This window comes from Lepidochelys kempii, chromosome 9 (assembly GCF_965140265.1).
Source record: "Lepidochelys kempii isolate rLepKem1 chromosome 9, rLepKem1.hap2, whole genome shotgun sequence".
NCBI lineage: Eukaryota > Metazoa > Chordata > Testudines > Cheloniidae > Lepidochelys > Lepidochelys kempii.
In genome coordinates, this window is record NC_133264.1 from 22,590,334 (window position 1) to 22,617,216 (window position 26,883).

The window sequence follows — 26,883 nt, forward strand, 5'->3', positions numbered from 1 at the left end:
GGCCCTCCAGCATGCACAGTTTGAACTGCCTGCAGCCATGAAATTAAGTCTATTATTACAAAAGCCACACAAAGAGTTTGCAGCAAATGAGGACTAAGGCCATATAATACCAGTCTCTACCTGTACCAACCTGTGCAAGTAGCTCAGCACACTTTGCAATCACACCTCTGTCTCAAATGTACAAGGTTTCTTTGAATAATTTTAAGGAATGTTCTGAAGCAATTAATGCCTGACTTACATTATTACAGGCTGCTATGTAACACAGAAGCTGTACCTTAGTGCACCCACCTAAGCAATGTCATTATTATTATTATTTTCAACTCTCTTGGCTTTTTAACGAAGACCAAGTAGAGAGAGCCTGGTTCAGCATGGACACTGGATGTGGAATCAGACCTGGGTTCTAGGCCCAGCTCAACCAGAGGTTCACTACCCAGTCTGCTTCCCCAGATGTGACTCAGTTTCACTACTTACCCTCTTCTGTACTTTGAGTTCTGTGGGTGAAAAGTGCTCAAGAACACAATAAATGTAGCACAAATATAGTAACAGTTTAGTAGTTGATACCTTCTCCCAGAGAACTATGTTCTGCTCAGGGGGACAGTAAGGTTCCTGTTCACTGTACAAGGCATATCCATATTATAAAATGTCTCTCCTAGTGTAAAAATAAAGGCTAAAAATGTCAAAAGTGCTTAAGTCACTTAGCAGCCTAAATCCTATATACAAAATCACCTAAAAACACTCAGGTGCCAGTCCCATTGAAATTCAAAATAAAATAGCTTATATTGTGAAGATTCTTTATTTTGATTCATACAAATCAACTAAAACACAAACTCACCTCCTCTCCTGGGCTCTAGGCACCTTGCCAATATTTTGTGGAAAAGACAATAGCACAAGAATAAGTCCAGCAGATAACTCAGCCCCCATACTACTAATACTCCTGAAACAAAGTATTTATTTCAAACTATTCCCAGAAAGATATCCAACGCAGGCAACTCAACTGTTCCTCAAAAGCCTGAATTAATAGATGGGCTTAGCAGTATGTCCCAAAATGCCCAGACTCAAACTACTTACAAATCAAGGGAGCTACAGCTAGGATACCTCTGCTGATCTCAGTTGCACCTGAATCACAAAAGATGTAGTAACTCGGGTAGTCAAGTTACAAACACCTTAAAATCATAGGTCAAATCCAACACCTTAAACTCCACCAGAAACCAGTTGCTGACAGGTACAGAATCTGGTATGATATGTTTGTGACAGTTGTGGAACTGCTGTTATAATCTAAGAATACTGAGTGTGATAATTTTATGAACATTGTATGTAACCTCGTCAGTGAGGGGAAGTTACTGTAACTATAGCAGGTTATTAGAATTTCCAGTGTGACTGTACTGATGTAACTTACATTGAGGATAGCGGAATGTTTATTATATGCCTGTAATGGGGTCAGTGCATGAAAGCAATGCAGTGGGTTCCCAGATAAGAACATCCAGACCACAGAGCAAGCTGTTAGGAGACAAGATCCTTAAAGATGTCTCGGACAAGTTGCAATCCTTGTTTTGCCAAAACTGAGCTCCTGGATATCATAAGCACACCAAACAGGTAAAAAGTGCTTCTCAGAAGAAGGCAGTGGGGAGGAGGCTTTCCAGAAGCTGTCCAGGGTGATAGGTTGATGGAGGGAGAGACGAAGGCCTGGGCTACACTGGGGGGGGAGGGGGGGCGCGAGTCGACCGTGGCGGCTCCCCCGTCAACTCCGCTTACTCCTGCCGAGGTGGAGTACAGGCGTTGATTCGGGGATCGATTTATTGCATCTAGATGATAAATTTATCATCGTGTCTAGATGAGACGCAATAAATCGATCCCCAATAGATCGATCACTACCCGCTGATCTGGCGGGTAGTGAAGACGTACTCTTTGAGGAGAAAGTCTGAAGGAGTTAGGCCTTCCCAGATCCAGCAAATGGTAAGACTTAGGGAAAAGGAGACATGTGTATAGTCTGGTTTATTATTTTGAACTTGTTTTCTCTGAAGTATTTTTGTCCTAATAAATTTAATAAAGCCCTTGTTTTAAGAATGCTGTTTGGTCACTGGTCATTGCTCCCAGAGGGAACAGAATTGCTCCTGCTGAAGTAATCACGGTTGATCACAGAGGCCTGCAGGCCGGGCATGATCAGATTTGGAGAATCATGTAATTCCACTCTGAGCCAGGTGACAGCTTGAGGGGGAAAGAAGCTGGGGGGGCACAAGGTGGGGGCAGGGAGCTGTGGGGGCGCTGGGGCTGTGGGGGCGCTGGGACTGTGGGGGGGGAGGAAGGCTGGGGCTGGGGGGGTGCTGGGGCTGTGGTGGGGGGAGCTGAGGGGCGCTAGGGCTGTGGGGGGAAGGAAGGCGGGGGGAGGGGGAAGGGAGCTGGGGGGCGCTGGGGCTGTGGGGGGGGGAGAAAGGCGGGGGCAGGGAGCTGGGGGGGTGTTAACACCAGGTGGGATCAGAGGTATGGAAAGCCCACTAACCATGACAGTGTTCCTGAAGAGATGCCTCATTCAAAAAATGGGCTGCTGATTCTCCACTACCTTTAGCCTATAAGTAGATCTTGCATGCAGCATAGACATCGGTCCTGGTAGCAAGGTCTGCATTAAAAAGAAATGACTACAACCTCTGACAAGATGCAAAATGAAAACACCTGTATTACTCATTGCTGCTATGTGACCATCTAACAGAAGCAGAGAATCTAACATTAAGCTGTGAACACTGGTGACAAATGGGGCTGATATCTTCTCTATACATACCATCGTCACTCTAATCTAATCCAGTTTTAATCAACTGCTCCAATCTCAAACAAACGCTGGGGAAGATGCTGCACCAGCTGGTGAAATAATAGAAAAAAGTTAGGTGTTGTCAGCATACTGAAAGAAAAGGAGTACTTGTGGCACCTTAGAGACTATCAAATTTATTTGAGCATAAGCTTTCGTGAGCTACAACTCACTTCATCGGATGCATTCAGTGGAAAATACAGTGGGGAGATTTATATCCATAGAGAACATGAAACAATGGGTGTTACCATACATACTTTAACCAGAGTGATCACTTAAGGTGAGCTATTACCAGCAGGAGAGCCGGGGAGGGGGGGATGGTCCAGTTTGACCAGTGTACATTGGACAGTCTCTACGTAAAAGAATAAATGGACACAAATCAGACATCAAGAAATATAACATTCAAAAACCACTCGGAGAACTCTTCAATCTCTCTGGTCACTCGATTACAGACCTAAAAGTGGCAATACTTCAACAAAAAAATTTCAAAAACAGACTCCAAGGAGAGACTGCTGAATTGGAATTAATTTGCAAACTGGATACAATTAACTTAGGCTTGAATAGAGACTGGGAGTGGATGGGTCATTACACAAAGTAAAACTATTTCCCCATGTTTATCCCTCCTCTCCCCCCCCCCCCCGACTGTTCCTCAGATGTTCTTGTCAACTGCTGGAAATGGCCCACCTTGATTATCACTACAAAAGGTTCCCCACCCCCGCTCTCCTGCTAGTAATAGCTCACCTTAAGTAATCACTCTGGTGACAGTGTGTATGGTCACACCCATTGTTTACTGTTCTCTATGGATATAAATCTCCCCACTGTATTTTCCACTGAATGCATCCGATGAAGTGAGCTGTAGCTTACGAAAGCTTACGCTCAAATAAATTTGTTAGTCTCTAAGGTGCCACAATTACTCCTTTTCTTTTTGCGAATACAAACTAACACGGCTGCTACTCTGAAATCAGCATACTGAAGGCATTTCAGCTCATGTCTCCTCATTAACCATCCTAATGGCCCCATACATACATTGAATAAAAGATAATAAAATATACTCTGCAGAAACCCTACATGAGTCTGCTTTTGCAGCAGAATAGCAATATCCAATCCCAGATGGATCTCTCCAAAAGAAAAGAGCAAAGATGCTCCATCTATTTATAATCTGATCTGTCCATGAGTCAGTAATAAAGCATAATTAACTGTGTCAAAGGCAGATGACAGATTTATAATTTAGGTTGTGTATCTGATCTTCATCCATTGCTACAAAGAGGTCATCGACCAAAACTATCTCTGTATGAGATTGAACAGAGACAGCTAGATACTGTGAATGTTTTGTCACAATCTTCTAGGTAAAGTTGATAAATGGAAAGACAAACCCAAATGATAACCTCAAAAAAAGCAACAACCACCTCTCTCTCTATTTAATCTTAAATTTTGGATCTTAATTATGTGTACTCAAATGTGGACTGATAACTACTTTATGGCTGAATGGTATATCCACCCCTCCCCACTCACTCTCTCTCTCTCTCTCTCTCACACACACACACACAAACCCTATATTAAAAGCACATTATTAAGGTTGTAAAGTCAAACACTCAGAAATTAGGAAATGCCAGAATTACGGTTGTCCATTGGAACCTTATTTCTGCCCCCTTGCGCATATGCGTATACAAAATGATACCGTCTCTGATCACAGCATCACACAGTATTTTGGGACCCCTGCCTCATTCAGTAATATCCTCTATGTGACAAATAAGTACATTAATACAAATTAAGGATGAATATTTAATGTCACAAAATTCCAGCAATGCAAAAGTTAAGATTCCAACAGAGGTAGTTGTGATGCATATGCTTTGAGTTGCATGGCATTAGGACACACAATAATATATATTTAAGCACAAAATGAGAAATAGGAAAAATATGGGCAAGGTGGTTGAGTTAACATTGCTGGTAGGTCCTTAACTTCTGCATTTGCTGTGCCACAAGTCCTCCTTTTCTTTTTATTTTAACCATGCAACTTTCACATGTGCACTAAATTTCCTAGGTTTCTTGTTCATTTGTTTAAACAGGGTACAGGAAAAGGGAAAGAACTAAAAGGAAAAGTCAGCAGTTATCCGGCTCATATGGCTTTTAAGCTCCTTGCTATGCAGCTATTCATCTTGAGAAGATTACAGGCTCTGTCTGGGGATCTTATAAGTACCCTAAAGAAAAAAAGGATGTACACACTTAGGCCTTGATCCTGCAAACACTTACGTAGGTGCAGAATTTTATGCACATGAGTTGTCTGATTTAAGGCAGGTGCATAAAGTATACTCACATATGTGTAGCAAATCTATATGTAAATGTGCACCTGTAGATTGATTCATATTCTACTGAGCATGCTCAGTATACAATATTCAAACTATCATAAGAATCATGTTTAGACCAATCCAAAAACCCCACGCACAGTAAGAATTATTTATATCAATCTTCAAATGTTACCTATATTTTTATAGCCCTGCTCCCAAAAACGTTGGTTTTTCAATGGGGAAGTATCTTTCCTCCTCCTTTCCCATAACTTAAAAAAGCCAAAACATTTTGTTGAAACCTTCCAGAGAAAAACAAAAACAAAAAAACAATCATCTTCAATTAGAGACCAAACTTGGTGATTTTTCTGCCACTGAAGCAAATGTTTTAGAAAGTTCAGTTTGTGAAAGCAGACATTTCTGCAGTGAAACTGTTTTGAAATGTTAGCAGACCCTAGCAGAGTATGATATAGAAGCAGAATTCAATAAAATGTGGGAAAAGGAGTGGATAGTGGAATGCTGTTGCATGAACAGCAAGCATAAAATGCAATTCAAATACAGGAATACCACACGTGAGGCTCTAAAGGGTTCTATGCTGTCACTACTCTTATTCAGAATGTGTGCTATTAGCAGAGTTAGTGAACAGATATTGCAAAGATGTTCTACAGAAGGGCTCCAATGTTGGATTTGTCTCCTTAGGTCCAATGTAAACCAAATATGTTGACCTTCTGGATATGCTACAAAACCTGTCTTTTTTAGTAGATATTTGGGGACGCTTTTGTTCAAAATCTGAGGGGTAGAAGGACTTTATTGAGAAATATGTTCTTGTGGACTGATTGGCAGTAGAGATATGCTGTTATTTTGGTCCACATTGATTTTAGTGCACACTGACTTCATTGTTAATTGTGGACAAGGGCTCCTGGAGCCTCAAATAGGCTTTACTTTTATGATTGTTTAATTATAATAAATAAAATTTTCACTACAGAGTAAATTAATAGTCATTTTGGGGATATCAGGCTGTAATTACATGATAATTTTTGTCTTTTTGTAGTATGCATAGCAATACATAGCTACTGAGATGAACAGTCAGAAAAAGACTGAAGTGTTTAATCAATCTTTTAAAGTGAATTATATTTCCAGGGCATAGCCACTGTGGGGGAAAAAAGAGTATCACAGGTGGATATATCACATATTGGTGATGACTTCGGCTTGGATTTTCAAAGAGCCAAAGGGAATTAAGTGTCAAAATCCCTTAGGCCTTGCCTTGTATACACTACATGGGCTCTGCCAACAGCTACCCCAGTATAACTATACCGGCAGAACCCCCTAGTGTAGACGCAGCATATACCAACAGGAGGAGGAGTTCTGTGGGTGTAATAAACACTGCCTCCCTGAATGACATCAGTTCGGCCAACGGAAGCCTTCTGTTGCATCTACACTGGGAGTTTTGCTGACATAGGTATATTGATTAGGTGTGTGTGGTTTTTTTTCACATCCCCGACTGACAACTATCCTAACAAAACATTGAAGTGTAGAGCTGGCCTAAGACGCGTTTGAAATCTTAGCCTTCATAGGTATTTGTGAGGGAATAGTGCTTGGTGTTTCTAACTGGCTTTAATTCTTCTCTTGTGGTAGTTTAACGCTATTATCACCTTAAGAAACAAGTACCAGTTTAATAAAGCAAAGTTGCAGTATGGTTGATTATGAACTGATAGACACAGATTGCATAAAAGAAATCTTAAAAATCAATCATTACACATAGTGAATAAAGCTTTCTGCAACTGGGTATAATGATAACACTGTTCTGCAGATAAGAGAACTCCTATAATGCGTGGAACATTTAATTAAACAATACAGTGCTTGTTTTATAATCCATAGAGATGGCATAATAAAAGTTAGGCCTTTTATCCTTCTGCAGTCGATGACATTACTCAGTGGCCATGTTCAGTTGCAATAATGTCCATGTCCCATAAAATGATAGTATTATAGGAGGTACAGCAAGGGCTCAATTCAATAAGAAAAGGATTCTATGGATACAGCCATATGAAGCTCAGGAGGTCCTTTACGTGGTACGTCTCAGCATGAAGGCTTATCTGGATTCTCTTCAGATCCACATTTCAGCAGCTACAGAGAGCCTAAGTAGCTGGCATTTAGTGCCATCCTGTCTTGCACCCAGCCCCACAGACTCCAAAGGCAAATTGGACTCTCCAGCATGACATCAGGAGAAGGGAACAACACAGATGTCGTGTCTTACTAGGAAATTTGTTCCTTCCCTCACTGGCATAGGAATGAGCATAAATCAGGAAGAAGAAGAAGAAAAAAGAAGAAGAAGAGGAAAACTGATCCCATGCATATTTCAGAAAGAAATGACAGACCTGTTTGGCATAACTTCTAATTTGAAGTGTGGCTTGTAACGGTACGTCTACACTATGAAATTAGGTCGAATTTATAGAAGTCGGTTTTGTAGAAAGCGTTTTGATACAGTTGATTGTGTGTCCCCCCACACAAATGCTCTAAGTGCATGTAGTCGGCGGAGCGTGTCCATGGTACCGAGGCAACAGTCAACTTCCGGAGCGTTGCACTGTGGGTGGCTATCCCACAGTTCCCGCAGTCTCCGCCGCCCATTTAAATTCTGGGTAGAAATCCCAGTGCCTGATGGGGCTAAAACATTGTCGCAGGTGGTTCTGGGTACATATCATCAGGCCCCCGTTCCCTCCCTCCTTCCATGAAAGCAAGGGCAGACAATCGTTTTGCACCTTTTTCTTGAGTTACCTGTGCAGATGCCATACCATGGCAAGCATGGAGCCCGCTCAGCTAACCGTCACCGTATGCCTCCTGGGTGCTGGCGACGTGGTACTGCATTGCTACACAGCAGCAGTTTATTGCCTTTTGGCAGCAGACAGTGCAGTATGACTGGTAGCTGTCATTGATGTTGTCCTGGGTGCTCTTTTAACCGGGCGCCTGGGCAAACATGGGAGTGACTCAACCAGGTCATTTCCCTTGTTTCATCTCGTAGCGATTCAGTCCCACACTGTCTTTTAATCTGCAGCTAGCAGAAGATGATGGCCAGTAGTCATACTGCACCGTCTTCTGCCGAGCACCCAGGTGTTGACGATGGTTAGCAGTCGTACTGCACGGTCTGCTGTCAGCAAGATGTATAAAGATAGATGAAGTGGCTCAAAACAAGAAATAGACCAGATTTGTTTTGTATTCATTTTCTCCTCCCTCCCTCCCTCTGTGAAATCAACAGCCTGCTAAACCTAGTTTTCAGTTCTATCCTTGAGGTTTTGAGATCTATCCTTGAGGGGCCATTCAGTTTCTCGCAAAACTGTTGATTTTAATTTTTTTTTATTTTGTTGGTTTTAATTCCCTGTAAGCCATGTTGTCAGTCGCCCCTCCCTCTGTCAGGCCAACGGCAGACAATCATTCCGCGCCTTTTTTCTGTGCAGACGCCATACCAAGGCAAGCATGGAGCTTGCTCACTTTGGCAATTAGAAGCATATTAAACACCACACGCATTATCCAGCAGTATATGCAGCACCAGAACCTGGCAAAGCAATACCTGGCGAGTAGGCGATGTCAGCACAGTGACGTGAGTGATGAGGACATGGACACAGACTTCTCTCAAAGGCCGGGCCCTGGCAATGTGGGCATCATGGTGCTAATGGGGCAGGTTCATGCATTGGAACGCCGATTTTGGGCTTGGGAAACAAGCACAGACTGGTGGGACCGCATAGTGTTGCAGGTCTGGGACGATTCCCAGTGGCTGCGAAACTTTCACATGCGAAAGGGCACTTTCATGGAACTTTGTGACTTGCTTTCCCCTGCCCTGAGGCGCAGGAATACCAAGATGAGAGCAGCCCTCACAGTTGAGAAGCGAGTGGCAATGGCTCTGTGGAAGCTTGCAACACCAGACAGCTACCGGTCAGTCGGGAATCAATTTGGAGTGGGCAAATCTATTGTGGGGGCTGCTGTGATCCAAGTAGCCAACACAATCAAAGATCTGCTGATATCAAGGGTAGTGACCCTGGGAAATGTGCAGATCATAGTGGATGGCTTTGCTGCAATGGGATTCCCTAACTGTGGTGGGGCCATAGACGGAACCCATATCCCTATCTTGGCACCAGAGCACCAAGCCAGTGAGTACATAAACCACAAGGAGTACTTTTCAATAGTGCTGCAAGCACTGTTGGATCACAAGGGACGTTTCACCAACATCAACGTGGGATGGCCGGGAAAGGTACATGACGCTCGCATCTTCAGGAACTCTGGTCTGTTTCAAAAACTGCAGGAAGGGACTTTATTCCCAGACCAGAAAATAACTGTTGGGGATGTTGAAATGCCTATAGTTATCCTTGGGGACCCAGCCTACCCCTTAATGTCATGGCTCATGAAGCCATACACAGGCAGCCTGGACAGTAGTCAGGAGCTGTTCAACTACAGGTTGAGCAAGTGCAGAATGGTGGTAGAATGTGCATTTGGACGTTTAAAAGCGCGCTGGCGCAGTCTACTGACTCAGTTAGACCTCAGCGAAACCAATATTCCCACGGTTATTACTGCTTGCTGTGCGCTCCACAATATCTGTGAGAGTAAGGAGGAGACATTTATGGTGGGGTGGGAGGTTGAGGCAAATCGCCTGGCTGCTGGTTACGCACAGCCAGACACCAGGGCGGTTAGAAGAGCACAGGAGGGTGCAGTGCGCATCAGAGAAGCTTTGAAAACCAGTTTCATGACTGGACAGGCTATGGTGTGAAAGTTCTGCTTGTTTCTCCTTGATGAAATCCCCCGCCCCTTGGTTCACTCTACTTCCCTGTAAGCTAACCACCCTCCCTTCCTTCCTTTGATCACCACTTGCAGAGGCAATAAAGTCATTGTTGCTTCACATTCATGCATTCTTTATTAATTCATCACACAAATAGGGGGATAACTACCAAGGTAGCCCAGGAGGGGTGGTGGAGGAGAGAAGCACCAGGAGGGGTGGTGGAGGAGGGAAGGACAAGGCCACACAGCACTTTAAAAGTTTAAAACTTATTGAATGCCAGCCTTCTGTTGCTTGGGCAATCCTCTGGGGTGGAGTGGCTGGGTGGCTGGAGGGCCCCCCACCGCATTCTTGGGCATCTGGGTGAGGAGGCTATGGAACTTGGGGAGGAGGGCGGTAGGTTACACAGGGGCTGTAGCGGAGGTCTGTGCTCCTGCTGCCTTTCCTGCAGCTCAACCATACACTGGAGCATATTTGTTTGATCCTCCAGCAGCCTCAGCATTGAATCCTGCCTCCTCTCATCACGCTGCTGCCACCTTTCAGCTTCAGCCCTCTCTTCAGCCCACCACTTACTCTCTTCAGCCCGCCACCTCTCCTCCTGGGCATTTTCTGCTTTCCTGCACTCTGACATTGTCTGCCTCCAGGCATTTGTCTGTGCTCTGTCAGTGTGGGAGGACAGCATGAGCTCAGAGAACATTTAATCACGAGTGCATTTTTTTCGCCTTCTAATCTTCGCTAGCCTCTGGGAAGGAGAAGATCCTGTGATCCTTGAAACATATGCAGCTGGTGGAGAAAAAAAAAGGGACAGTGGTATTTAAAAAGACACATTTTATAGAACAATGAGTACACTCTTTCACGGTAAACCTTGCTGTTAACATTACATACATAGCACATGTGCTTTCGTTACAAGGTCGCATTTTCCCTTCCCCCCCCCAGCGCGTGGCTAGCCCCTCACCCGCTTCCTCCCCCACCCCCGTGGCTAACAGCGGGGAACATTTCTGTTCAGCCACAGGCAAACAGCCCAGCAGGAACGGGTACCTCTGAGTGTCCCCTTAAGAAAAGCACCCTATTTCAACCAGGTGACCATGAATGACATCACTCTCCTGAGGATAACACAGAGAGATAATGAACGGATGTTGTTTGAATGCCAGCAAACATACACTGCAATGCTTTGTTCTACAATGATTCCTGAGTACGTGCTACTGGCCTGGAGTGGTAAAGTGTCCTACCATGGTGGATGGAATAAGGCTGCCCTCCCCAGAAACCTTTTGCAAAGGCTTTGGGAGTATATCCAGGATAGCCATGAATGCCAGGGCAAATTAATCATTAAACATGCTTGCTTTTAAACCATGTATAGTATTTTAAAAGGTACACTCACCAGAGGTCTCTTCTCTGCTTGGCGGGTCTGGGAGGCAGCCTCGGGTGGGTTCGGGGGGTACTGGCTCCAGGTCCAGGGTGAGAAATGGTTCCTGGCTGTCGGGAAAAATGGTTTCTCCGCTTGCTTGCTGTGAGCTATCTTCCTCGTCCCCAAAACCTGCTTCCGTGTTGCCTCCATCTCCATTGAAGGAGTCCAACAACACGGCTGAGGTAGTGGTGGCTGAACCCCCTAAAATGGCATGCAGCTCATCATAGAAGCGGCATGTTTGGGGCTCGGACCCAGAGTGGCTGCTCGCCTCTCTGGTTTTCTGGTAGGCTTGCCTCAGCTCCTTAAGTTTCACACAGCACTGCTTCGGGTCCCTGTTATGGCCTCTGTCCTTCATGCCCTGGGAGATTTTGACAAATGTTTTGGCATTTTGAAAACTGGAATGGAGTTCTGATAGCACGGATTCCTCTCCCCATACAGCGATCAGATCCCGTACCTCCTGTTCTGTCCATGCTGGAGCTCTTTTGCGATTCTGGGATTCCATCATGGTCACCTGCAGCTTGCCATGCTGGCCAAACAGGAAATTGAAATTCAAAAGTTCGCGGGCCTTTTCCTGTCTACCTGGCCAGTGCATCTGAGTTGAGAGTCCTGTCCAGAGTGGTCACAATGGAGCTCCACAATGCTATCCACAATGGATAGCTCCCGGAGGCCAATACCGTCTAATTGCGTCCACAATACTCCAAATTCGACCCAGCAAGGCCGATTTCAGTGCTAATCCCATTGTCGGGGGTGGAGTAAGGAAATCAATTTTAAGAGCCCTTTAAGTCGAAAATAAGGGCTTAGTCATGTGGACGGGTGCAGGGTTAAATCGATTTAACGCTGCTAAATTCGACTTCAACTCCTAGTGTAGACTAGGGCTTAACAACACTTGTATAAGGACAAGTATAAGGTAAAATGAACAATGGTTCAGATCTTGGGTCATTTTCAAGGTTTCAAGCTCCATTCATCAGGTTAGAAGAAATAACTGCCCTGTTTCAGAGGTCAACCAAAGAGACATTTATGTCAATCTGCCAGTGTAGACAAATAAAAGCAAGAACCAGATATGTGTTATGAACCCCCTTCCTACTCCCCCCACCCCAAACCCCTCAAAACAAAAAAAGTAGTCATCTGTATGCAACACTATCTTCTCCATCCAGCATAACTCTTTCATATTAAAAGAAAGGTTCTGCTGTACCTGGTGTATTTCTTCCACAACTAATTAGATGCTTACATTATGGTAATGAAGACACATGTATTTTCCAATCTTTATTTGTTTTCTGTTAAAATGAAGATGGATACTCAGTCTTATTTAATCACGTGGTTAGCACTCTACCTTTTTAATTTTATATATTTATATAGTATATTTCCCCTCACTCTTCACAAGAAGAGACCAGATATTGTTAAAAAGAATAAGTAATTTATCTCTTTTTACAAGTCAAATATGTTGCCTTTCCAAAGCAATGAACAACTTAAAAGGCACAGAAATTTTAAAGGGTGAAGGGTGTGAACACAAATCCTTGTAGATAAAAAGAACATGCTTTACAGTAATTTTATGCAGTGCAACAAAGAGACTTTAATGCCCACAAAGTGAGTCAAGTTTATTCTGAAACTAAAAGACACATCAGGAAAATACAATATTGTATTTAGGACTTTTGTCAAATTAATGCATGGCCATTTAAAAAGTTAACAGCTTGTAATGATAAGCAAGCTGTTGCATTTATTTCATTACCATTTTAGCTTCACATACATGTCTTGGAAATACATATTAGACGGAAGTTATAATGAAGCTAAAATGGTAATGAAATAAATGCATTAACTTGTAATAATAATCAAGCTCACCTTTTAAAGAGACAGAGAGAAGGGAGACAGACAATACACACATTTTTAATTTAAGAAAGTTGCATAAAATGCAAGTCCCAAGCAATCTTAACTCTGTTCATGCCCCTTGATATACCTTCCATGTATAGGGTTGTCAACTGTTTAATCACACAAACCCAAACACTCTGGCCTTGCCCTGCCTCGCTCCTGTCCTGCCTTTTCTCCAAGGCTGTGCCCGGTTGACTCCTTCCCCCCCCCCCATTGCTCGCTGTCCCCCACCCTCACTCACTTTCACTGGGCTGGGGCAGGGGGTTGGGATGCAAGCTCGGGAGGGAGTTTGGGTGTGGGAGGGGGCTCAGGGCTGGGGCAGGGAGTTGGGGTGTAGGAGGGGGTGAGGGGTGCAGGCTCTGGGAGGGAGTTTGGGTATGGGAGGGGGCTCAGGGCAGGGACAGGGGGTTGGGGTATGGGAGAGGGCAAGGGGTGGGGACTCCCGCCAGGCGGTGCTTACCTCAGGAGGGTCCCGGAAACAGCCAGCTCATCCTTGTGGACCCTGGTGGGGAGAGCGCTCGGGGGCTCCGCGCACTGCCCCCACCCTGAGCACTGACTCCACAGCTCCCATAGGCCGCAGTTCCTAGCCAATGGAAGCTGTGGAGTCGGCGCTCAGGGTGGGGGCAGCGGGCCGGGACCCCCTGCAGCCTCCAGAGGCCGCAAGGACATGCTGGCCATTTCCGGGAGTGGCGAGGGCCAGGGCAGGCAGGGAGCCTGCCTTAGCCCTGGTGTTCTGCCGGACTTTTAGCGGCCTAAACTCTCTCGAATTGGTTTCCATAGCCTCCAGGAGGTGGCGCCTGATTCCAGGAGATGCCCGGCAAAACCAGGAGGTTGGCAACCCTATCCATGTAAGACATCCCTATGGAAGTCTATGACAAGTATTACAATATCTGAGCTTCCTCTCCTTCCTGCCGCTCAGAGCCCTTCCTGCCCCCTTCATAGCCCCACCCATTGTGCAACGTGAAACCTGATTTCCTGCACCAGAACTCACGGATATGAAAATATTTGCAGGCTGCCACCTCAAACACTGTAATATATGTATGAAATCTCACTGAGATATTACAATATGAGCAGGAGACCTCATGAGCTCTTTGAAGCCTCCCATAAAAATACATAGGCTAGCTTACAATATTACCCATTCAAGTCTTTGAAAAAATACCTAAAGGCACCAGTCCTCACTGTGGACAACAGTATTATCTCGATTTGGAATTTTTAAGCCAAATTGTTTTAAGATGTGACATTTTTAAAAAGTTCTCTCATGAACAACTTGTTCAGTTACCCTAAATCTTTCCCAAAATAAAAACACCATAGATGAGAAATTTAGGTGGTTTAGTTCAGTTTTGGCTAAGCTGTGAAGTGAGCAAAGCAGACAATATTGCACTTTTACAGAAAGCTGGACAACTTTTACTCAAGAGAGAGACTGCCGTTTTTCCACAGTTATCATGTTTGAAGCTGTTTATTGTTCAACCCACAGATTTATGCACAACTATTAACAAAGACAACAGTCCGTGTACATTTAAAGTCATCCAGGGGCTTCCAATAAGCTCACTGTTTAATATGATCAGAACAGTTGAATTCCATGATTATCATGTAAATATGATCGAGACTAACAAGCCAAATCCCCAGGCCACTGTTTCATGAAGTGATGCAAATCTCACTATCCTAGGATGTTACAGGAATGCTCTATTTCACATGAACACAAGTCACTATTATGGCAACTTTTGAAAAGGAGAAGCTGCCTCATATATTTTCCCTCTTCCAGATACATTTATTCCTACACTGAATAATAAAGCAGGCTCTGTGTTTAATTAATAGGAATATATGTTGATATTTACATGTCCATGAGAGAGAATCTCCATTACCTCATCTGAAATACCTAGTCAGCATCTGTACAGATAACACTGGTATACTGACAACATTAGTGATACTGAATGTCATGTACAGTCCAAGTTCAGAGACTTCTCTGAAAGATCTGCTAATGCAATTGCAGTTGCCTGGTCTAGGGGCCTGTTATCTCAGAGACCTTCCTGCCTCTCTCCAGTCACCCATATACTGTGACAACTGCATTCATCATCATGCACTCAGAAATAATACTTCAGCTATTTGACCCAGAGAAGGTAAATCTCACAAGAACCAGGACCAGAACACACTCAGTGGTGGGTCCATGCCTCTGGAATCTGATCCCAGTACATATAAGAACATAACATAAGAACAGCCATATTGGATCAGACCAAAGTTCAATCTAGACCAGTACCCTGTCTTCCAATAGTAGCCATTCCCAGGTGCTTCAGAGGGAATGAACAGAACAAGTAACCTTCAAGTGATCCATCTCCATCACCCATTCCCAGCTTCCGGCAAACAGAGGCTAGGGACACCATCCGTATCCATCCTGCCTAATAGCCATTAATGGACCTACCCTCTATGAACTTACCTAGTTCTTTTTTTAATCCTGTTATAGTCTTTGCCTTCACAACATTCTCTGGCAAAGAGTTCCGCAGGTTGATATGTGCCAGATCCCAAACCTATCCACTTTTAGTAAGCTGTAAGACAGTTTTTCTTTAAAGGTTTTCTGCCTATTGGAGGTATGGCCCCATGTACTCCATAATTCCACATCTGCCAAGTTTGCTATGGGGAATTATGCTCCAGAACCTAAGCTTTCATTTACAAAGAATAATTTTCTTGCTATCATGGTTATTAAACTAACCCTGGAAATGTAAGCCAAGTGTAACAGCTGCAATCTCTTCCCAAGTCTGCAGATAGCTGGAAACAACAGCTCTGAGAAGGAATAACTGCCCCTTTCATATCAGTGGGTTAACTCTGAAACAAAGAGACGACTATTTAAATGCCAGCTTTGTTAAATATTTCTTTGCTGATCAATTCAGCAGAAATATCCAGTTAATGTGCTTATCCATCATTCACAAATGGACTCCCTCATTTTCCCAGGTACCTAAAGACCAAACTGTTCCCCATTGTGCTATCAGAACTTTGGGTTTCCTTCCTGACAAGTTCTGTGACAGAGTTATCAGTACAAAAAAACCCAACTGTGAATATTGAAGACTAAACATGTAGAGCCAGCGTAAAGTAAACAACACAGGGGCTACTGGAGTGATTGTATTATCTTTTCATTTAAATCACCTAGCACAAAATCTAGGGACCCTGATATAGAACTGTAGCAACCTTGGATCTTGCCAACCAATGTGGCATAGAATACACGAGCTCCTTACTACAATTCTTTCTCTCAATTTCCTAGAGAGACAAGGTGGGCGAGGTAATATCGTTTATTGGACCAACTTCTATTGATGAGAGAAGCAAGCTGTCAAGCTTACACAGAGCTCTTCTTCAGGTATAGGAAACTTAGGCCATGTCTACACTATCATTTATGTCAGCAAAACTTATGTTGCTCAAGGGTGTGAAAAATAGATATAGAGCGATTGTTTTGTGAAAAGTGTTCACCCACAGGTGATGGGTGTTTTAGTCTGTTATCGTTTTCCTGTGTGAGTTCATTCAAGAGCATAGTGATTGTCTGGTTTCACCACCATAGTTGCTACTGGGGCATTTAGTGCACTGACTGAAGTACACCACATCATAGGCACGTGTAGCACCCATAAATCGTGAAAGGAGTGTTGCGCGAGGGGGGTGAGGGAGGGAAAGTGTTGATTTCGGACACTCTGCTGGCTGCTAGTCACCATTAAAGATCTTACCAGACACAGGTCACAGATACGGCAAAGGATCACAAAATATATGCTCTCTAATTTGGATAGCGTGTTATTTGGGTCTGTTTTAATGTATGCAAAGTGAAAACAGATACCATGTGATGGATGCCTTAAAATACTTGTAATAAACAAAATCAGTTAGGGCTTTGCAAATTTATATTTTAAGTCCAAATTTCAAGTATGAACAACATGTGCCTGGCATCAGTTGCCTAGGATAACTGCCATTAGTGCAGTTTGCCAGATCAAAAACACAGCCCTTATAGGCCTGGCTAGAAAAAAAAAATACTAAACAAAACTCTCGTGATTGGCCACACTGGTAGCTATGCAGACCTGTCCCCATGTGTACTGCCTATCTAAATTTTACTGTGCTGTATGGGCCTCGTGTAAGCCTCCGACATTCCCACTGAGTGTACATGCCTGAGATATGAAGTAAAAAATTCAGGGCATCCAGCCAAATGGGATACCCCGGGACTAGAAGTCCAAAGTAAGAGTATGTGAGCTGTAACATCATGAAAGTTTTGATATTTTTCTGTATAGGTGTGGCTGTAATTAGCCCTATGGAGCTATTTTAGTAGGAGAGAGGCAGCTGATACTCAAAATTTGTCCTAAGTACAACTGAAATTGTCTGTTTGTTTCCCAAGACTATTTTACACATATTTGAGGGTACAGCCCAGGGACAAACCCCTATAAAAGTGAAAATCTATTGGGGGAAAGAAGCATACTTGAGTGCCAAGAACATGCTTGAGTGCCAAGAAAGAGAGAGCCCTTAGAAAGGTGGCCAATGTTGGTGGCAATCTAGGCAAAATTTGTTTATAAATCCTAAAAAAGTGCAAATTTCTGCATATGAATGTACTCCTTATATACAAGAGCAATGCAGATTTGTCTTTTCCTTAATGTCTTAATTTTACCTATGGAGGTCGGTGGAATCTTACCTTTGAGATTTTCTAGCTCATGGGACTGGGATTTATGTATTTTTGACAGCAGTCATTACTATACTTAACACACCTTTCTTCATTCAGTTTGTCACAGAATGAAGAAAAAGAGACGCTAGAGCTTTACTTATCCTTAAACTACAAAGAGAGATGTGAATATTTTGCTCAGCCCCTCAGTTTTAGTGACTTTATGAGGCCCAATTTAAGTCCTATGTGACCTGTGGGGCTAGGAGCTTACATTCCTGTTCAGTCAGTACATAAAACAAACAAAATTAAATTGCTTTGGTTTGCAGAGCAGTGGTGGGGGGAGAATTTCACAATAAATGTGCTTGTAAAAACAGTCTTCTGTTTCACAGATCAGTACAGAGTATTTGTTATCTAAAATAAATATTCCTTTAAAATAAATATAACTTCAGACAGAAAAATATTTTTTAAAGGATTGGAGAATGTAGAGACTTTTAATACTGACGTACAGTTCACTCCCCTGCATAACAACTGCAGAGAAATGGTTCAGCTCTAAATGATTTATGACACCTGAATGCCATGGAAAATGACAAGGAGGATCCCTGAAAAATGTAAACATCTCTTTTTGTGTTTGAGTTACTGCATTTTTCTTGGCTTCTTAACTGTTTAAAACAAGGCTTAAAGGCCATTTATATATGAACATGTACATATTTGTATACTGAATACAGCATATATGGGCATTGCATTTGCATGTTTCCATGTGTGACATGCTATGTTTTACATGCATACATTTACTACTAATATCAACATTCTCTACTAAATAAAAACTACTTTCAGTATAGCCTCAACAGCCATGGAAATGGCTTCATTTTGGGTCTGCAGGAAGGCAGCTGGCATAAAACATCTATTTAAAAAAACGTTGGTTCTGGCAGTGCCAAGTAAAACAGAGAGGGGGAAAACAAATTGGAGGGTAACATGAATTTGTGTGTCCTAGTCACTTGAACTGCACAAGTCCACCCCTTCTCCATCATCAGTGCTGTACACAGAGTGTATTCTCCCTGCAATGGAAGATACAGGCCATGCTGAGTTTCCAAATACAGTGCCCAATCCTGCTTTCATTGGAGTCACTGGAAGCTTTGTCATTGACTTCAAGGGGATAGGGATTGGACCCAGTATTTGTCGTCCTCTCCTCCCCACAAAGCAATATATTGGCATGTATATAGGGGCATGCAGTGCCAACCTGCAAACAAGCAAGATTCCAGCACTGGTTCTGCCTGCCTGCAAACTTCCCTAGGACCGTTTTCATTTCTTTTCATGGTCACACAAACAATTTCTTATAGCTAACGTTCTTGCAAAACTTTTTAAAGCTTGCAAAGCATAATGTCCTTGCATGCTGCAGACTCTCCGCATTTCATTTAAACTTGCACTGCATCTGATAGCGTTACCTAGGGAGGTGGTAGAATCTCCTTCCTTAGAGGTTTTTAAGGTCAGGCTTGACAAAGCCCTGGCTGGGATGATTTAACTGGGAATTGGTCCTGCTTCGAGCAGGGGGTTGGACTAGATGACCTTCTGGGGTCCCTTCCAACCCTGATATTCTATGATTCTGTGATTCTATGATATGTGAAATGATCTCTCATTTATTACAGCTTATTCTTACATAAAAGGTTTCAGTGTAACAGCCGTGTTAGTCTGTATTCGCAAAAAGAAAAGGAGTCCTTGTGCCACCTTAGAGACTTTATGAGGTGACTTAGAGACTAACCAATTTATTGGTTAGTCTCTCTAAGGTGCCACAAGTACTCCTTTTCTTTTTACATAAAAGGGGCTCTCTGGTCTAAAATTGCACATTAAATTATTATGATTAGTCTATGCTATTAGTCTAAAATTCTTTGGGTTACAAATGCTGTAATATTGATAATTTTACATAGTAAGGTAGAAACGCATGCTTGCTGCATTGCTACACATTTTACTCTCAGCCCTGTTTCTTCTCATTACAATTTAGACTCCAGCAACAAAAAGAATATTTACCACTACTGGAATGTGGAAACACAAAATCTTGCCATTTCTCTTTAAAAATTAACAGCACATAATATGACATATTAGAATAAAAAGCACAGGAGCCTACCTGCAAACAAGCAAGAATCAAGATATTTAGATGTATCTGCAAACTTCACTGGGAATATCTGCATCTTAAATCTCCTGATTTTAAAGGTACAGGCCCCTTTTCAACACAGAATGAAGAAAAGGGGCAGTTTATATTACTGCAATCAAATCGTCTTGCAAAAAAAGGTGGTGAGTGTTTCCTTTTGGGGCTGATAGGTTTAAACTTTTAAGTGTAGCAATTTAATCCTGTGCATAAGAAGGCTGGGAGTGGGGAGCAGCACATGGAAACCTGAGTTTACGTGATTAAAGTTTCTTTATATCTTGTATCTGTTGAGACAAAGAGGAAGGGATGGAGAAGAGGGAAAACTGTCTTTCACCTTTTAATTTTTGACCATTTTCTTGATTCTTTTAAGCCAGTGGTTCCCAGTCTTTTCCATACTGTGATTCCATTTTACAGCAGCAAAAGGTTTCATGGTTTTGGGATCCCCCTTTCACCTACCCTTAAAGAAAAAGAAGAGTGGAACCCAGGCTTTAGACCTTTTGAGTAGTGACTCAATGGACAGACAGTCCTCGTTCTTTTCAGATAGGAGCAAGCTGCTTCAACATAGCAGCAGAGTGCATGTTAGCAGTACCATGTACAAACGTAAGTTTCAGACAGTGTTAATATTGACAGAATTGTACTTTATAGGCAAGGTATCCTAAAGGTGAGTTACAAAGATTAAACATAATTGGTCTCATGATCTTTTTTTTTTTGCTTCTCTATGATAGATGAAGGCAGCCTGAAATATTTGTTTGATTTACTCAATATCCTTTTTTGGCTTGTTTTTTACAAATAAATTCAGATCCTATCTACATTCTGGAGGACTCTGTGATGACTGGAAAACTATTAAAATGGCCACATTACAAAAACCAAGTAAGTGAGAAGGGAATTATTTAATTAGTTGGTATTAAGCACCTGTTTGTTGGTTTTTGTTAGTATGTATTTAACTTCATGGCTAATTAACATTTTGGAGAAAGAGAGTCCTTCTTAAAGAAAAACACCCTTTCAGTTAAGGCATGAGAAATAACAATATTGATTATCTGAGAACTTCCTGACAAGACCTCCACAACTAAACCAAGGCAGATGAGACTGTTGCTATTCTAAATATTTCTAAGGGGGAAAATCAGGAAAAAAAACTTTTAAAATGCACACAACCCTTTTAGGCTCCCAATGAATGATAAAGGAAGGAACACACTCAATGATATTAAAATTCATTCAAGGTTACCTTTAACATGGTACAGCAGAGAAAAAGATGGGTCTGCTGCTTGAAACCTTTGGGACCATGTCATTCAGGACAACGAACTGGCCAGTTAAGATGGGTGATTTTATTCACAAACACTGTAAAATATGCTGAGACAGACATCAGAAGGTTTATTGCTGCTTCAGTGAGGTAGGGATTAGCACTTGGATATATTTAAACTAAAATTCCACTTAAATCAGTAGAGAGCAAATGCTACCTCACTGATTTAACAAAAGTACATTAAAGGCAATTATAAAAAAATTAGACTTCAATAAGTAAATAGATTTTAATGAAGTTATTAGCAGTCTAATATCAGCATCTCTCGAAGGAGTCCTCTGGCACTGGTTATCTACAGATGAAGAGTCTAGTTTTGCTTAACAATCTCTCTCTCTCTCTCTTTTTTCCTCATCAAGATCAACACTCTTTACATCTTAAAAGCATAAAAGTATCATGCACCAACAGAAATAAATAATACAGAACACTGATAATGGTGTTTATTTTAACCAATGCACATGTTCATGAGTTCCTTTTGCATAACTGTTCATAGAATCATAGAATATCAGGGTTGGAAGGGACCTCAGGAGGTCAGCTAGTCCAACCCCCTGCTCAAAGCAGGACCAATTCCCAATTTTTGCCCCAGATCCCTAAATGGCCCCCTCAAGGATTGAACTCACAACCCGAGGTTTAGCAGGCCAGTGCTCAAATCACTGAGCTATCCCTCCCCATCTTTCCCATATACAGCTTTCTGAATCATTCGTTGTGCCACTTCCTCCTCCTTTCACATGCCTTATTTTCTCTACTCTGAATCCTTGCTCATCTGTGTATTCCCTCTGCCTAGTCTCCTTCCCTTGTCTCCTGCTTGATATTCTCAACTGCCTGTTTTACGCCAACCATTTATTATCATCAATCTATACCCAGCCATTTCCTACCTCTCCCTGGACACTATCACCCACCATTCTTTCTTCCTTAGCAATCCTACCCCTTTCCCCTGCATTCCTTCCAATGTCCATCTCTTCCTTCACACTGCACTCCTGCTCATCTCTCATGGCCATTTCTCTTCTCTTCACTTTCCCCTTCCTCCCTCAGTCATGTTAGCAATGTGGGAGTGTGCTCTCATAATGGTGGGCCACTCCTCTTCCTCTCTGGTGCCTTATTCCATTCCTACTCTATCTAATGTAAATGTATTTGGGGGAATGGGAAGCCAGATCATCTCCCCTACTCTATATTCTGTCCTTGTGCTACCGTGAGTAAAGAAGAGGATCAGAGAGAAGAGAGAAGGCTAGCAGTGTAGAAGCTGCCTGGTTAGTTCTTCTGTGCCATCAGACGAGAGGGTACTCAAGAACAGTGGGCACTCTTGACATAAATGGTTTAGAGTGCCACTCTGCCTTCAGAAAACCCCCCTCTCCAGTCCTGCTGTACTCCTAAGTGCCTCAGAAAAAATCTCGGTCTTGTGTTTTAGAGGTATGCCATACACCCTGGGACACAACTAACCAGCAAGTCTGAATGATAAGCAGCTCCTGCCAAAGGAACGCACAGATTTGCTGAGTTCCACAGCTGGATGAGGAGGTAGGAGATATACAAGGTGAGCGCAGGCTCCAAGAAGGGGTCATAGGGGGCAGGGGAGGAATAAATGTGATATTTGCTGAAAAGACTCAGACTCAGTTTAAAACATTTGAACCCTTGAATGCTCCACCCAAATGTAAGCAGAAAATTGACCATTACTAAACTCTCCTCAAATCAACACAGATTTGCAGAGGTTTATCCAAACTCACTGGGCTTGTGAATTCATTTTTCATTTGTTTTCCATTTGGCTAGGCTTCCTTTCCTATTCAATGCCAGCTCTAATTTGTCAGACACAAGTAGAATAATTAAAAACTCTTAACACTTATAAAGAGTAAATAAGCTTGGTAAACAAAAGGCAGGATCAATAAGTCTCAGCAAAACAGTTGTCAGAATCTTAGGACAGTTCCTCTACCCTCGCAAAAGACTTGTGGAATTTTGTGCAATTATCATTGCTTTGAAACGAGGCAACTTTATAAACTGGTCTCACAGGCACAATTGTGAGGAATGTAAGTATGGAAATAGCTGAAATACTTGAAATACATGAATCCACAAACAGTGCTATATCATCGTCTTAATATTTATTCTGGCTATTTACTGGCCAAAGGTATTAACTCATGAATTTTGATAATGTTAAAAAATGTACATTGTACCACAGGGCAGCAATATTAAGGAAATAATTCTGCCCTTGGTCATTTGTGCATGGCTCCCACTGATGTCATTAAGAGCCATGCTTAGTGACCCAGGAGCAAAAAGAAAAGGAGTACTTGTGGCACCTTAGAGACTAACAAATTTAACTGAGCATAAGCTTTCGTGAGCAACAGCTAACTTCATCGGATGTTAGTCTCTAAGGTGCCACAAGTACTCCTTTTCTTTTTGCGAATACAAACTAACACGGCTGCTACTCTGAAACCTGACCCAGGAGCAGAATTTAGCCAGCTGAGAATTAGAAGATAAAGCTCTGCTTCCCCCTGCCCCTGACATTCACCCTATGCTAGGTTCGGGGGTGTGACTCCTCCACCGCAGGGAACTCTGGGCAGGACAGCTGCAGCAAGATTCTGTCTCCTTTACAAGGTTCAGGCAGCACAAAAGAGGAACAGGGGGGAAATAATCTGCCCCTCAATTAAGTTTCAGTGAAGAGCATTGGTTCTCTCTCTCTCTTTCTGTCATAAGCTTTACATGATCAAAAATGTGTGCTGAAGTTAACTATTAATGACAATGGGGGAGAGCGACACTTTGAATGGTAACACAGTATATTTCAGTCTGGCTGGCAGCAAAGCAAACAAGACAACAGTGCATTGATTTCAGGGACAGCTTGAGGCATTTGTGATGCAACTGACTGCTAGGCAATGTTCCCTCTAATTTTTGACAGGCCGTGTGCACAAAAAATTTCTTCTGTGCAAATTGTTGTGCTTCTGTGCAAATTTTAGTGCGTGGGGTTTAGGATCTGTGTGTGCGTGCACACATGCGCACAGCTTAGAGGGAACAGTGCTGCTAGGGTGCTGTGGTTTAGAGTCTATACAGTCCTATATTCACTGTGCAACTCAGAGGCAGGGAAAAAATTAATTACCAGATTAAACTATGGTCCTGGCTGCAGGACTGGATGGGGAGGCATTTGTTAAGATCACCTCATTAGGCTGTGTTTGGAATTGATTTATATAAACTAATTTTGCATCTAAAAGGGTCAGGGTTTTGAATTGTTTTGTTTTGTTTTTAAGAAAACACCTAGATTCTGAGAAGTACAGCAACATCTGTAGGAAGACCCTACATCCATGGATTTCTGTTGTTCCTGTCTCTCTTACTGAACAATGGTTACAAACTTGAGAGATGAAGGCATCTCTATTTAAAATGCTTTAAAAAAGCTGCACATACATCATGAATTGTGCTGTGAAATACCACTGTTCAATTATAACGTTCAGCTATAACTGGAGAGGAAAAACATTCTCAGGAAGGCCCACGTGTGAAACCATTTTAGGGCCAAATTTTACAAGAGATAGATAAATGGCTGGATATTCTACCGTCTTGTGATGTATACTGATCAGACAATTTATCTTATAATAGTCATGGGTGGTCCAGGGAAAAATGGCTGCTAAATGTATGATTTTACATTACTGGAAAATTACATCTCCTCTAATACTGAATCTTTTCCAACCTCAGCTTCTAAACTTATATAGAACAATTGAGACTGGTCGGATAAATATCAGCATATTCTGAACCCTATTCTGCAACCTCTAGAAATGCATGTATATGTAGAACTATCATTCCCTTTTGACCTTTCTTTTATTTGAACAGGCTGATCAGGGATGGATTCAGGTTAAATGCAGAATCCACTTTGATACAAATATGCCTCCTCCCAAAACAGTAACATTCTCTGGGTGCATAGGTGCTACTGGAAAACAAGATCTATGGACTCGGGGAAAAAATGGGAGGGCATGACCATTGGTGAAAAAGATACTTTTGTAGGCATCCTTCAAAGCATTGGACAAGGATACATCAGTCTATTTCATTACAGTTTAAATTTGTAACTGCGACTGTTGCTGATTCCTAGTCTCCATTCAAGGGCAACTGTCATTTTCACAGAGTGGTATTCATAAGTCTGTCTGTCTCTGCATCTTTAGAAGACGTTCTATATTTATATGCAATTCAGGTTTTACAGGAGTACATATTACTGCTTTTCTTTTCCCCGGTGATTTATTAAGTGTGTAATACAGCCTTTCTGTGAAATGCAGTATTAACATTCCAGTACACTAAACTGGCTGAGAATATACTGTATTTTGTTTGGTTTCGTTCTAATTGACAGTGACAGAATTGAACTTCCTAAGCAGCATTCCTTTATTATTATTTTAGTAAATGTGGTGCCTATGAAAGATACTGGCTGGATAGCTCTGTAGACCAAAGACATAGGTTCACTCACAAAGCACATATCGCACACACAGGGCAGGCCTCCTTGCGTGTCCCAACAACACACTTCAACCCTACCATGGAGGGACCATCCCTACTGTGAAAGGGAGGTTCTGTCTCCATGCATATTTTCCCTTCTTGTTCCCTCTGCTGAGACTGACAACCAGAGTACCATTTGTGGGGACGATTGACTGAGACTAACTCATTTCACGTGGCTACCAAACAATCTCCAGATGGCAGCAGCTTTCACTCAACACTGGCCTGGGCACTGATCTGCACTCAGCTGTAGGTAGCCCCAGAATGGAGCTCATTGCAGGACTGGGGCCTTGGGCTTACTCTGAACCAGGAACCTACAGGCAGAAAAATACAAAAGGAGTACTTGTGGCACCTTAGAAACTAACCAATTTATTTGAGCATAAGCTTTCGTGAGCTACAGCTCACTTCATCAGATGCTGTAACTCACGAAAGATTATGCTCAAATAAATTGGTTAGTCTCAAAGGTGCCACAAGTACTCCTTTTCTTTTTGCGAATACAGACTAACACAGCTGTTACTCAGAAAAATACGTATCTCTTAACCCCAGGGTCATCCAGCTCCCCTCCCCTCATTGACTATTTAAACCAAAGAGCATTCAAATGGCTTGACATGAGCAGTCTACTATGTCCTGCATATCTGACCATGTTTGAGCTACCTGGGTGGGGCTGAGCTAGGGAAAGATAACATTCAAAAGGAGGCAGCAATTGTAAATTAAAACCAAAACCAAAATAACAACAACAAGAAGAACATGAGGCTTGCTCATTCACACAGTTCAGCCACACAGGCAGCTGTGAAGGCAATCTGTATTATGCATGCCTTTCTTCAAACACAAAAGGATACGCTTTTCTAAAATGTATGTGCATAAATAAGAGCTGCCTGGGGGCAAATTTAGGTTCAAAAACTTTCCCTCATTCATCCCTTTGTGTCATTGAACAGTAAACAGATTGCAAATACAGCAAGGCAATGAAAACATTATCTATTATCACACCTAATAGCTGTGCAGTCATTCCAAGGATGATTGCTATCTTTTTTACCTGCTTTGTTTTACAAATCTTCAATATACAATGGAAGGATTTTTAAAAATAAATTACCAGATTAAGATTCAATCTAATTATTACTGAAGACAAGTTTGCTACTAATCCTGTAAAAAAACAAGAAGTCGCATGATAATAAAACAGACATGCCATACAAAGTTTAGAAAAACAAAATACATAATTACAGCACATATATTTATATGTGTGAGTGGAAAAAAAAATCTCTTTCCTGATGCTGGATCATACTTTGATTGTAAC